General features: G+C 46.7%; 1 pseudogene; it reads left to right on the top strand.

Annotated features, from left to right (window-relative positions):
- The first annotated feature begins 13,282 nt into the window (after positions 1-13,282).
- On the top strand, positions 13,283-13,462 carry LOC137348271 (U2 spliceosomal RNA; annotated as a pseudogene).
- Positions 13,463-15,065: the final 1,603 nt, after the last annotated feature.

Below are 15,065 nucleotides of genomic sequence, written 5' to 3'. Positions count from 1 at the left end.
TAATATTACATAGAATTTAACAGCACAGAAACAGGCCATTCAGCTCAATTGGTTTATATTGGCTTTTATTCTCCACACAAGCCTCCTTCCAACTTACTTCATCTAACCTATCAGCATACCTTTCTATTCCTTTCTCTTTCATGGACTCATCTAGTTTCCCTGTATGCAATTTGCCTCAACTACTCCATGCAGTAGCAAGTTCCACATTCTCAACACTCTCTGGGTAAAGAAGATTCTCCTGAATTCCTTATGGATTTATTGGTGACTATCTGATCGTTATGATCCCTAGATTTGGTTTCCCCTATTGGTTTCTCTATTGAACTCCTTCATAATTTTAAAGAACGTGATCAGCTCACCTTTCAATCTACTCATTTCCAGAGAAAAGAACCTCAGTCCTTTCAGTCTTTCCTCATAGTTGTATCCAATGTTCCCTGTAAACAGCCGTGCAGCAACCCAAAAGTCCCTGTGCAGGCTGTCCACAGGTTAGGTCCTTTAAGTTACCATGTGTGTGTGGCTGCACAAAAAAATTTAAAGGGGCTGCACACTTAAATAAATCATCCTCGCACTCCCAAAAAGAAAATTGAGAGAGAATGCTGGTTGTACCCTCTCAGTTTTGGTATCATCCTTGTAAATTTCTTTTGCACTTTCTGCATTGCTTCTGTATCCTTTTTGGAATATGAAGTACTCTAACTGTGCTTTAAATAAGGTTCCATATAAGATTAATGTAACTTCTCGGCTTTTGAAGCAAACACAGAAAATGCTGGAAATACTCAGCAAGCCTGGCAGCATCTGTGGAGAGAGAAACAGTATTAATGTTTCAGGTCGATGACCTTTCCTCAGATGAAAGGTCATCAATCTGAAATGTTAACTCTGTTTCTCTCTCCATAGATGCTGCCAGGCTTGCTGGGTATTTCCAGCATTTTCTGTTTTTGTTTCAGATTTCCAGCATCCGCAGCATTTTGTTTTTGTTTTAATATTCTCTGCTTTTGAATTCTATAACTCTAGGAAAGAACTCCAGCTCTTTGTTTGTGCTAATAGGATTTCATTAATATGTGCCATCGGATTCAATGTTCATTGTCAGATTTTAGTCATTAACTTTTAACTCTGTGTGGATTTGTAATCAAAGGCCGGTACTGAGACCCCCTGACCAGCAGTTCTGTAATGGTAATTAATGCCAGACTGATATAGTCACACATTCACAGGGAGACAAACAAACTTAGCAAAACTGCAGTCTGGAGCATAATCACTTCATTACATTTTTTGTTGTGGATAGACATTTATTGCCTCTGGAGATATATTTAATAGCTGTTCTGCCAAACACAATTGATTAGCCAATTTAACAATCTTCTTGTTACCTGCTGCCCATGTAAACAATCAGGGTTTCAATGGATCACTTCTGTTCCTAAACACTAAGTACATAAATATCAAAATTTCTAATTATTTGGAGCACTATTTTCATCATTTTTAATACCAGGCTGGCACATCCCAGCCCTTCATTGTTTTGTGCTTTTGTGAGGGAAACAGAAGAGAAAGGCTGTGAGATCACACCACCGAAACACAAATGGACCAAAATGTGTTTGTTTGAATTCCCTCTCTTCACTATTTTAATTACATCCCATTCTATCATTTCAGGGTTAAAATCTTTGTCAGGCATACATAGATAATGTGAGACTGTTACACCATTGTGTGTGTTAGACAGACTTGTTCAGTTTCAGTGGCACAGATGCTCCTGTAAGAGGATCTCGTGCTGCTTACAGTCTGGAGTAGACTCACACTGTCTAAGCTCTACTTGTACGTTTAATCCAGGGGTGTAGCAATCAGAGCCTCTTGTGAACTGAACAGATATTTGTGACATTTGCAAGTTCCCCCATACATGCCTCTCCAAACATTTTGAAAGCAGCCATTGAAAACATCTGGTGAGATGAAGCCAGTTGTGAATCACTAATCTGCTTAATTTCACAGCGAATGAACATGCAGAACAACAACACCAACATCTTGTACTCATATAGTGCCTTTAATGTAGTAAAATGTCCCAAGGTGCTTCCAGGAGTGTTATCCAACAAAATTTGACACTGAGCCACATAAGGAGATATTGGGAAAGATGGCCAAAGGCTTGTTCAAAGAGGTAGGTTTTACCAAGGAGAGGTAGAGAAGTGGAGAGGTTTTGGGAGGGAATTTGGGTCCTGACAGCTGAAAGTACAATGGACAATGGTGGGGTGATGAAAATTGGGAATGTGCATGAGGCAGAATTGGAGGAGTGCAGAGATCCCAGAGGCTTGTAGGACTTGAAGTGGTTACAGAGATAGTGAGGGGCGAGTGGTTCATCTTGCTTGACTTAACCAAAATAACTCCTAACTGTCTGAATTCTCCTTATGTAAGCTTGCCCAAAGCTTCCATTGCAACTTCTGTTTATAGCGTGACTGACTCTTCAGCTTTTGGTGTACCTAACTGACTGCTAATGTCTCTGTTTTTTATCTTCTCTTTGCACACCCCAAGGTGAGAGCTAATACCAGACAACCCTTGCCGAGTGTCCTGGAAGAAGGACTTCCCAACATGTTGGGTGTGAAGTGTTTGTTAACTACCGAGACAGGCTAATAAAATGTTTATCGCTTTCAAACCAACATCTATCCTGTCGGCATCCACCTTCCACAGTAGTGGTTAAAATAAAACTTTTGTCAATACATGTTGCTTTAAAAAGCAAACAACATTCCTTTCTGTGAAAAAAATGGTCAACAAATCCCAAAATGTGACAAACATTGAAAAACGAGACGTGGCAGAGTAAGGGAGCCACAAACAAATATATTTTCTACTGGGTTTCCTGATTTTCAGGCACAATTATGACAGTCAATTGAAATATTGGATGGAGATCGGTGTTAAATCTCTACCCATTTTCACATTGCATACAATTCTCACCATGGTACAATGGGGGTCAGGAATATCCCATCTGAAACCAGTGGAAGCTTCGTTTTAATATTATGTGTGGCTCCATGGTAGCACTCTTTCCTCTTCAGTCAAATGATTATGGGTTCAAGTCCCATCCTGAGACTTCTAGGCTGACACTCTAGTGCAGTACTGAGGGAGTGCTGCATTGCCAGAGAAATCATCTTTTGGATGATTGGTCTTCTCAAGCACTATTGTGGGACCTTTCTTGCTCCAGAGCCTTGACATCCTTCCTAAAGTGTGGTGCCCAGGATTGGACACAGTACTCCAGCTGAGGTCAATCAGTGATTTATAAAGGTTTACCATAACTTCCTTGCTTTTGTGCTCTGACTCAGTTTATAACGCCAAGGATCCAGTATGTTTTTTTAACAGACTCTCCTGCCACCTTCAATAATTGTGTCTGTGAACCCCCAATTCTCTTTGTTCATTCTTTGAGGTGCAGCACTTCTTTGTCAGTCATGGCTTGGTGGGTGGAACTTTCATCTGAGTCAGGAGGTTGTAGGTTGAAGTCCCACTCGGAGACTTTATCCTGGCTGATACTTCAGTGCAGGACTAAGGGAGTGCCGCACTGTTAGAGGTACTGTCTTTTGGATGAGGTTTTAAACCAATGTTCCATCTGCTGTCTTAGCTGGATTTAAAAGATGACACTATTCGAAGAAGAGCAGGGAGTTCTCCCCAGTGTCCTGACAAATATTTATCCCTCAACTGACATTACTATAACAGATTATCTGGCCAGTATGGCATTGCTGTTTGTGGGATCTTGCTGGGTGAAAATTGGTTGCCATGTTTCCTAGTTTACTACAGGGATGACAGTTTTAAAAAAAAAAGTATTTTATTGGCTGTCAATGGCTACATCTACGGAGAAGACTCGGAGGGTGGAGTTCCGGACCGGTAAGTATAAAAAACTTACCTCTGGTTTAAAAAAAACTGAAAAGTGACTTCACAGGAAAGCTGTAACCTGATTGGCTGGTAGGGAATTTGTACTGAATTTGAAAATAAAACATTGGTAAAAATTGATTAAAACCCTAATTAATTAATTAATAAGTAGAGTAACTAAACCAGAGGGAGGAGATTACTGTATTTAGTCAGCATTTAATATTTATAGTAGGAATCTAGCACGAGGGACCATATAGTTAATTATAACAATTTAGTAAGGATTTAATAAGTATTTATTTTTATTTATTAATTAGTGCTAGAAATGTCAGTTAGAGGGGTGAAGTGCTTCACATTTGAGATGTGGGAGGTCCGTGACGCTTCCAGCGTTCCGGGCGACTACATCTGCAGGAAGTGTACCCAGTTGCAGCTCCTCACAGACCGCATGGATCGGTTGGAGCAGCAACTGGATGCACTTAGCAGCATGCAGGTGGCAGAAAGCATCATAGACAGGAGTTTTAGAGAAGTGGTTACACCCAAGGTGCAGGCAGATAGATGGGTGACCGCTAGAAGGGGCAGGCAGTCAGTGGATGAATCCCCTGGGTGGCACAGTGGCGCAGTGGTTAGCACCGCAGTCTCACAGCTCCAGCGACCCAGGTTCAATTCTGGGTACTGCCTGTGTGGAGTTTGCAAGTTCTCCCTGTGTCTGCGTGGGTTTCCGCCAGGTGCTCCGGTTTCCTCCCACAGCCGAAAGACTTGCAGGTTTATAGGTAAATTGGCCATTATAAATTGCCCCTAGTACAGGTAGGTGGTAGGGGAATATAGGGACAGGTGAGGATGTGGTAGGAATATGGGATTAGTGCAGGATTAGTATAAATGGGTGGTTAATGGTCGGCACAGGCTCGGTGGGCCGAAGGGCCTGTTTCAGTGCTGTATCTCTAAATCTAAAGCTAAATCTAAATCTAAATCCCCCTCTCAAACAAGTATACCATTTTGGATACTGTTGGGGGGGATGGCCTATCAGGGGAAAACAGCAGCAGCCAGAGCAGTGGCACCACGGCTGGCACTGTTGTTCAGCAGGGAGGGACAAAGCGCAGAACAGCAATAGTTATAGGGGACTCTATAGTCAGGGGCACAGATAGGCGCTTCTGTGGACGTGAAAGAGACTTCAGGATGGTATGTTGCCTCCCTGGTGCCAGGGTCAAGGATGTCTCTGAATGGACAGGGGGTATTCTGAAAGGGGAGGGTGAACAGCCAGAGGTTGTGGTACACATCGGTACCAACGACATAGGCAGGAAGAGTGATGAGGTCCTGCAGGGGGAGTTCAGGGAGTTAGGTAGGAAAAAAAAGACAGGACCTCTAGGGTTGTAATCTCAGGATTACTCCCTGTGCCACGTGCCAGTGAGGCTAGAAATAGGAAGATAGTGCAGCTAAACACGTGACTGAGCAGCTGGTGTAGAAGGGAGGGTTTCAGATATCTGGACCATTGGGCTCTCTTCAGGGACAGATGGGACCTGTACAAGAAAGACGGGTTGCATCTAAACTGGAGGGGCACAAATGTCCTGGCTGCGAGGTTTGCTAGCGTCACTCGGGAGCTAGTGTGGCAGGTGGGTGGGAACCAGAGCAGTCGGACAGCAAGTGAAATAAATGAGAGGGAACTAGTAAATAAGGCCAGTAAGACTAAGAGGAAGAGCAGGCAGGGAGATGTTGCGGAGCACAGCGGGACTGGTGGTCTGAAGTGCATTTGTTTCAATGCGAGAAGTATAACAGGTAAGGCAGATGAACTTAGAGCTTGGATTAGTATTTGGAACTATGATGTTGTTGCTGTTACAGAGACTTGGTTGAGGGAAGGACAGGATTGGCAGCTAAATGTTCCAGGATTTAGAAGCTTCAGGCGGGATAGAGGGGGTTGTAAAAGTGGTGGGGGAGTTGCATTACTGGTTAAGGAGAATATCACAGCTGTACTGCGGGAGGACACCTCGGAGGGGTCATGCAGCGAGGCAATATGGGTGGAGCTCAGGAATAGGAAGGGTGCAGTCACGATGTTGGGGGTTTTCGACAGGCCTCCCAACAGCCAGCGGGAGGTAGAGGAGCAGATATGTAGACAGATTTTGGAAAGATGTAAAGGTAACAGGGTTGTAGTGGTGGGTGATTTTAACTTCCCCTATATTGACTGGGACTCACTTAGTGCTAGGGGCTTGGATGGGGCAGAATTTGTAAGGAGCATCCAAGAGGGCTTCTTGAAACAATACGTAGATAGTCCAACTAGGGATGGGGCCATACTGGACCTGGTATTGGGGAATGAGCCCAGCCAGGTGGTCGAAGTTTCAGTAGGGGAGCATTTCGGGAACAGTGACCATAATTCCATAAGTTTTAAGGTACTTGTGGATAAGGATAAGAGTAGTCCTCGGGTGAAGGTGTTAAATTGGGGGAAGGCTAATTATAACAATATTAGGCAGGAACTGAAGAATTTAGATTGGGGGCGGCTGTTTGAGGATAAATCAACATCTGACATGTGGGAGTCTTTCAAACGTCAGTTGATTAGAATCCAGGACCAGCATGTTCCTGTGAGGAAGAAGGATATGTTTGGCAAGTTTCAAGAGCCATGGATAACGCGGGATATTGTGAGCCTCGTCAAAAAGAAAAAGGAAGCATTCGTAAGGGCTGGAAGGCTGGGAACAGATGAATCCCTTGAGGAATATAAAGACAGTAGGAAGGAACTTCAGCAAGGAGTCAGGAGGGCTAAAAGGGGTTATGAGAAGTCATTGGCAAACAGGATTAAGGAAAATCCCAAGGCTTTTTATATGTATATAAAGAGCAAGAGGGTAACCAGGGAAAGAGTTGGCCCACTCAAGGACAGAGAAGGGAATCTATGTGTGGAGCCAGAGGAAATGGGCAAGGTACTAAATGAGTACTTTGCACCAGTATTCACCAAGGAGAGGGACTTGGTGGATGATGAGCCTAGGGAAGGGAGCGTAGATAGTCTCAGTCATCTCTTTATCAAAAAGGAGGAGGTGTTGGGTGTCTTGCAAAGCATTAAGGTAGATAAGTCCCCAGGGCCTGATGGGATCTATCCCAGAATACTGAGGGAGGCAAGGGAAGAAATTGCTGGGGCCTTGACAGAAATCTTTGCATCCTCATTGGCTACAGGTGAGGGTCCCAGAGGACTGGAGAATATCCAATGTTGTTCCTTTGTTTACGAAGGGTAGCAAGGATAATCCAGGAAATTATAGGCCGGTGAGCCTTACGTCAGTGGTAGGGAAATTATTAGAGAAGATTCTTTGGGACAGGATTTACTCCCATTTGGAAACGAATGGACTTATTAGCGAGAGGCAGCATGGTTTTGTGAAGGGAAGGTCGTGTCTCACTAACTTGATTGAGTTTTTTGAGGAAGTGACGAAGATGATTGATGAAGGAAGGGCAGTGGATGTTATCTATATGGGCTTCAGTAAAGCCTTTGACAAGGTCCCTCATGGCAGACTGATACAAAAGGTGAAGTCATACGGGATCAGAGGGGAGCTGGCAAGATGGATACAGAACTGGCTCAGTCATAGAAGACAGAGGGTAGCAGTGGAAGGGTGCTTTTCTGAATGGAGGGATGTGACTAGTGGTGTTCTGCAGGGATCTGTGTTGGGACCTTTGCTGTTTGTAGTATATATAAATGATTTGGAGGAAAATGTAGCTGGTCTGATTAGTAAGTTTGCGGACGACACAAAGGTTGGTGGAGATGAGGATTTTCAGAGGATACAGCAGGATATAGATCGGTTGGAGACTTGGCAGATGGAGTTTAATCCGGACAAATGTGAGGTAATGCATTTTGGAAGGTCTAATGCAGGTGGGAAGTCTCCAGTTAATGGTAGAACCCTTAGGAGTATTGACAGGCAGAGAGATCTGGGCGTACAGGTCCACAGGTCACTGAAAGTGGCATCGCAGGTGGATAAGGTAGTCAAGAAGGTATACGGCATGCTTGCCTTCATCAGTCGGGACATAGAGAGGAAGTCTCACATAGGTCAGCTACATGTGATGACTGCTATTAATTTACACAAAGGCTTTGATGTATGATAATTCAAGGTGGTTAACAACTCAGCCACTGAGACCCGCTGATCTCACATATTCTGGACATCGAAGGATGTGAAGGCTTGGAGAGGGTGCAGTGGAGATTTACCAGAATGGTTAGGGACTTCAGTTATGTGAAGAGACCAGAGAAGCTTGGGTTAATCTCCTTAGATTAGAGAAGGTTAAAGAGAGATTTAATAGAGGTGTTCAAACTATGAGGTGTTTTGATAGAGTAAATAAGGAGAATCTGTTTCCACTGGTAGGAGGGTTGGTAATGAAAGGACACAGATTTAAGGTGATTGGCAAAAGAACCATCACAGAATTGTTACAGCAAAAAGGAGACCATTCGGCCCATCGTGTCTGCATCAGCTCTCCTAATGAGCATTCCACCTAGTGCCACTCCCCCTGCCTTCTCCCCGTAACCCTGTACATTCTTCCTTTTCATATATATAATTCCCTTTTGAATGCTTCAATTGAACTAGTCTCCACCACACTCTCAGGCAGTATATTCCAGACCTTAAACACACTGCGTGAATAAGTTTGTCTTCATGTCACTTTTGCTTCTTTTACCAATTACTTTAGATCTGTGCCCTCTCATTCTTGATCCTTTCATGGGTGGGAACAGTTTCACCCTATCTGCTTTATCCAGATCCCTCATGATTTTGAATATCTCTATTAAATCTCCTCTCAGCCTTCTCTTTTGCAAGGAAAACTGTCCCAACTTCTCCAATCTATCTTCATAAGTGAAGTTCCTCATCCCTGGAACCATTGTCGTGAATCTTTTCTGCACCTTCTCTCAAGCCTTCACATCCTTCCTAAATCACAACGCCCAGAACGGGACACAATACTCCAGAACCAGAAAGGAGGAGAAGGAGAAATTATTTTATGCAGTGAGTTGTTAAGATTTTGAAAGCACTGTCTGAAAGAGTGGTGGAAGCAAATTCAATTCAAACGGGAATAAAGAATTATATTTGAAAAGGAGAAATGTACAGAGAATGTAAGTAGTAAGCAGGTAGTAAGAGACAGGGTGGGTCCTATTAAGGATGAAGAGGGTGATATATGCTTAGAGGTGCAGGACAAGGCTAGATACTTAATGAGTACATTGCATCAGTGTTTAATAGGGAAGAGGATGCTGACAAAATGTTGGTCGAGGGGAAGATGTAGAAGTAATGCAGGAGTGAAAATTGATAGGAAGGATGTACTGGATAGGCTGGCTATGCTTAGCATAAATAAATCACCTGATCCGGTTGGCTAGCAACCCAGATTGCTAAAGGAATTGGGAGTGGAGATAGCGGAAGGGCTTGCCTTAATCTCCAATCTTCCCTAGATATGGGGGAGGTGCCAGAAGATTGGAGAGACACCCTTATTCAAGAAAGGATATAAGGACAGTCCTAGTACAGTTTAACATCAGTGATGGGTAAGGTTTTAGAGACAATCAGTGAAAAAAATCAAGAAGCACTTGGAGAGATTTGAGTTCAGTAAGGATAGCCAGCATGGATTTGTAAAAGACAGATCATGCTTGACTAATCGAATTGAATTTTTTGATGAAACGACAGAGAAGATTGATGAAGGGAAAGCGGTGGATGTTATCTATATGATTTAAAGATGGAATTTAATACAGAGAAGTATAAGGCAATTCTTCTTTTTTCTTTTGGGCCTCCTTATCTCGAGAGACAATGGATACGCGCCTGGAGGTGGTCAGTGGTTTGTGAAGCAGCGCCTGGAGTGGCTATAAAGGCCAATTCTGGAGTGACAGGCTCTTCCACAGGTGCTGCAGAGAAATTTGTTTGTTGGGGCTGTTGCACAGTTGGCTCTCCCCTTGCGCCTCTGTCTTTTTTCCTGCCAACTACTAAGTCTCTTCGACTCGCCACAATTTAGCCCTGTCTTTATGGCTGCCCGCCATAAGGCAATGCAGTTTGCAAAAGGGATAAGGAGAGACAATATAGACTAAATGGCACAGTTCTGAAGAGTTTGCAGTGACAGGGGACCTCGGGGTTCATGTGGATAGATCTTTGAAGGTGGCAGGACATATTGAGAGAGTAATTAGCATAACATATGGGATCTTGGGCTTCATAAATAGAGGCACTGAGTACAAAAGCAGGGAAATTATACTGAACCTTTATAAAGCACTGGTGAGGCCACAACTAGAGTATTGCATCTAGTTTTGGTCACCACACTTTCGGAAGGACGTGAGAGTCCTTGAGAGGGTGCAGAGGCAATTTACCAGAATGGTTCCAAGGATGGGGGATTTTAACGACACGGTTAGGTTGGAAAAGCTGGGGTTGTTCTTGGAGCAAAGGAGATTGAGGGAAGATTTGATAGAGGTGTACGAGATTATGACAGTTTTATGTAAGTTAGACAAAGAAAAGCTGTTCCCAGTAGCTGATGGTACAAGGAGTAAGGGACACAGATTTAAGGCTTTGGGCAAAGATTGCAGGTGGAATGTGAGGAAGAACTTTTTTTACGCAGCGAGTGGTAATGACCTGGAACTCGCTGCCTATGAGAGTGATGGAAGCGGAGATGATGAATGATTTCATAAGGACTTGAAGGAAACAAACTTGCATGGCTATGTGGATAGAGGCTGGCATTTTATCTGGGTGACGGGGGTTTCAGCCACGGCTAAAGTGCTGGTAAAATGGGGTTGTGGGGTGGGGTGCAGCAGCAAAAGCAGGGGTGTGGCTCTCAACGGTCCCCCCCACTTTCCTGATGCCAGGTCTCTTGATCAGGCACTAAAATACATTTTAACGAGGGATCCTCCCGGAGCCAGCAAGCAAGCCGCACAGTTTTGCTTGGTATGGTCCCCGTGCGGTGACAGGCCTGCCTGCTGCTGGGATAATACCAGCAGCAGTGGGATGAAGCCCTTAATTGGGCATTAATTACCCACTTAAGGGCCTCAATTGGCAGTGGGGAAGGAAAGCTGTCCATGGGCCTTCCTGCCTTGGTCTTAATTTGGTTAGAGGTAGAAAGGTGGTGGGGGGATTATATACTCTCCCTGCTTTCAAAGCCACCATGAGGGAGAGCATAAAATTCCAGATTGCTTTACAGAGGGCTGTGATGTAATGACTCTATGACTTAATGGCCGAATTTGACCATTATAGGCAGGGTTGCAGAAGAGGAAGTGGGTGGCGAGGGCCCTCCTGCTCCCGTTGTGATCATGTGCTAGCTGGCCAATTAGTAGCCAGTAAGCGGGGTCACCGATGAATCCATAACTGGGGGCAGGAGGTAAGGAGGTGGCTGCATCGTCCCATGACCTAGAAGAAGGTGTTGGCAGTATGTTTAAAGGGTTACGCCTTCCAAGTAACAGACATGTGTTTGAGCTGCAGCTGATTATGTGGGCCCCTGTCTGGAGGGTCATGTGGGCTGATCATTCTGTTTTCTCACACAGGTCAATCGCAAGACGAGACAGGCACCATTTCCAGGGGACATCCATCCACCTCTGAGGAGGAGGGGGGGAGGGGACCTCAGAGGGTGCAGTGTCACATGCTTGCTCTGCATCCTCCACCAACTGATACTGTCAACTCAGTGGTTACGCGCACGGTAATAGATCAGGGGTCACAAACTGGAGAGAGCACCACACAAGTGGCAGACCAGTTGTCAGAGGCTGTGACAGCTGAGGCCCTAGACACTCAGAGGATTGTGGGAGGCCAGACACATGCTGAGCCCCAGGCTGATGACATGCCTTTGGAGTTGTCCATAAGGCGGCAGATGCTAGAAGTTCAGCGTGAGTTGCGTGAAGATCTGGCAGAGATGCCAGAGGGTATGCACACCCTGGCTTGGACAGTGGAGGAGTACATCCAGGCCATGAATGCTGCCATCTCCCTCTCGTCTGCGCATGTGGCCTCCTGCATTCAGAGAGCTACATTCAGCAGACCAGTCGGTGGCTGCTGGAGATGCATGGAGACCTGCATGCCATTGGCTTGTGCCTGAGCTCTATCTAACAGTGGCAAGGCCAGAGGGGGAGAGGCACCTGGAGTCACCACTCCTTGGACATTGAGGAAATGAAATCCCTTCTGGTTGATGAAGGCCCCTGTGAGAGCCTTGATGGCCATATGCGTGCAGTCTATCAGACCTTTCACCTGGGGAAATCCAGCCATGGCGTCGAAGCCTCTGGCTCTCTCGTCCTGACTGTCCGCAACGGTTCTGAACTTGATATATACTGGTTGGCCCTCCTGAAGAGGGCACCTGTCACTACCTTGATGCAGTGATGTGTGGCTGATTGTGAGATGCTACACATTACTCTTGTGGGCCCCTGCAATGAGCCTGAGGCGCAGAAATTCAGGACCACAGTGAACCTGAGAGCCACCGGCAGCAGATAACCACCAATGCAATCAAAGCTCACCTCCGCTACCATCATGGCGTACAGATCAGTCACGGCCTCTCGGGACAGGCGCAGTCTTTGGCAACACTGCCGCTCTGACATCTGGAGGTAGCTCATGTGTTGCCTGTACACCCTGGCCACTGGGTACCCCCGTCTCCACGCCCAGTCCCCTTTATCCCCATCACGACGCTGCCCCTCCGGTAGCTAGCAGGTCACTGATGTCAGTTTCCATTTGCCCACTCCTCCCTCCCTCTCAGATTCTCCTCCTCACTGGAGGAACCTCCTCCAGAAAATATGATTCCCATGCCACCTGAACAATGTTGCTTTAAGGGGGTGACCCTTCCCTTTGTTGCAGAAAGGCCAGCCTATTAGGCCCCTCTTCAATGAACCCCCTGCCTGGAGGACTAGCTGCGCAACGGGACCTGAAACCAACACAATGTTTGACCTCCTCCTCTTCTGCTAACAAATCAAAAGGCCTCAGTGAATGTCTGGAGTGCAGCAGGCCCCTACAGCTGCCGACATGTTGCTGTCTTTAAATGCTGCCGAGGCTCTGACCACCCCCCCCCTTCACTGTTCCCCGCTCACTGTGTGGCCTCTGCGTGGCTCGTAAAATTCTGAGGCGCACGTAATATTGGTGTCACTTGCCTTCTCAACTCTCTTAATTGGCCTTAAATTGCTGGTCTGCAGATGGTAAGCAGAGTTTCCCCTCGGCTCGCTGTCTGCCCTTGGTAGAACTGCGTTCCGGCGTCATGACGTAAGGGGCCCAACCTGACATTATCTCGCACTATTTTCTACCTCCCCCCCACCTCCATCACTGTCCAATTTTAACAAGCAAACAGGCAATCGAGCCTATGACTCTATGGTTATGGGGAAAGGGCAGGCGAGTGGCACTAATTTGATAGCTTTCAAAGAGCCAGCACAGACATGATGGGCCAAATGACCTCCTTCTTTGTTGTATAATTCAACGATCGCTGCCTCGTTTGCTACAGAGCTACAGAGCCATATAGAACAGATTGGATCATTTAGTTGTGCTGTTAGCTCATCTCAGCTGTTGAGGGGGTACAGTCAGCGTAATGGAGTGCAGTACTAATGGAGTTCGCTTCTCGGCCTTTTGGCTAAGATCGTGTAGTGTCTGTTCTTATCAGTGCTTACTTGGTTGAGAAGAGACCATGATCATTGCTTCATCAAGAAAATTCTCTTCGATTGCTGCGGATTTCAAGCGACGGACGTCTTCTGCCTGCAGGATTTCCCCAGCAGTGGATACTTCGACGTGACGTTCCGGAACGTGGCGGGATGCATCAAGTTCCTGAAGGCGTTCAAGGAGAAAGGGGACCGGGCGCCACTGTTGATCCTCACAGCGGAGCCGCTCTTCACGCTTCCGTCACAACGGGACCGGGTGGTGACGATTCACCTCTACAACCCACATGTTCCGGTGGTGGATGTACTCACCTTTCTCGCCAGGTACGTCGAGGTGACCGGCAGCAGCACTGATGTCAAGGACCCCTTTGGGATTTGGACCAGCAAGCGGCAGGTCAAGGTGACCTTGAAGGTAGATCCCAGTGGAGCCATCATCCACCCTCCCTCCAGCTTTGCTATCGGGGGAAGTCGAGGCTTCTTGGTCTACGCTGGGCAGCCCAGAGTTTGCCGCAGCTGTGGCAAATCTGGTCACGTGGCGGCCAACTGCAGCACGGTTGTTTGCAAGAACTGCAAGGAGGAAGGCCATCAGACCAAGGACTCTAAGCAGGCTAAGTGTTGCAACTTGTGCGGTGCGGCAGGCCATCTCTACAAAACCTGCCCTAAACGCTGCCTCAGTTATGCTCAGGCGGCAAGGTCCAAGGAAAGGCCAGGAGAAGGTTCGACGAAGGCGTCCGGTGTTCGAAAGGAGACAAGCAACCTTCTCCGCAGTGAGGAACTTCAACCTGAGAAGGAGAAGGAAGGGGAAGCAGCTGAAACCAGCGACCCAGCACCTACCCTGCGCTCGGAAACCCCTCCTCCGCAGACAGAATCAATGGAGGAGGAGGCAGTAGATGGACAAACAGGTCAGTGGCAATTGGTCCAGAGGAAAACCACAAAGAAAAACATCCCAAAGCGGAACAGGCCACCACCCAAACCAGTGGCAAGAGGAGGCTATCTTCTGAATCAGACTGCAACAACTCCTCTTCACTGGACGGGGGAATGCTGGAATGACAGCCCTTTCAAAAGAGGCGACAGAACTCCAAGGAGATGGAAGATAAAGCATCCCAGCCCCCGGGCACTGGAAGCTGTGATGGGCCCGGCGTGCCCCAACCCAAAAGCGCCACACGTAACGACGTGGCCAATGCGTCTCCGCTCTGGGACACCGGGAGCAAAGACACGTCTGGTGCACCTCAGCCCCAGGAAGCCGGGAGCAGTGATGTTTTCGAGGAGGAACAGATGGAAGCAGCTGATGAGGATAACCCAATCCTCTCTGCCTACAAGACCCCCCCCGATGTCACCCCAGCGGAACAAACACTGCATGAAAAACCAGGAGGGGTTTCTGAGCCCAACCAACGTGAAACTGCTTGCGCACACGATGGGTATGCAGGAACATCCCGAGGGACTGGGACTAGCAAGGACAAATGGTATGGGAAGCAACAACTAACTTTAAAAAATGGGTGTAAAAATTGCTTCCATTAATGTGCGTAGCATTAAATCTACTACGCGATGTGTTTCAACCTTGGATTACCTCGCCAAGGTCAAAGCTGACCTATTGTTTCTGCAGGAGTGTGGAATACCACACCTCAGCACCTACAGGCAGTGGTCGCGATGGTGGTCCCACGGGCCATCGATCTGGTCGGGGGGTAATGATTGCCGTTCCTCCGGCCTGGGTATTCTGCTGCGGGGAGGTAACTTCATCTCC

The sequence above is a fragment of the Heterodontus francisci genome, chromosome 33, assembly GCF_036365525.1.
Source record: "Heterodontus francisci isolate sHetFra1 chromosome 33, sHetFra1.hap1, whole genome shotgun sequence".
NCBI classification, from domain to species: domain Eukaryota; kingdom Metazoa; phylum Chordata; class Chondrichthyes; order Heterodontiformes; family Heterodontidae; genus Heterodontus; species Heterodontus francisci.
The sequence above is the reverse complement of the archived record's forward strand: the minus strand, read 5'-3'. Positions and strand labels throughout refer to the sequence as shown.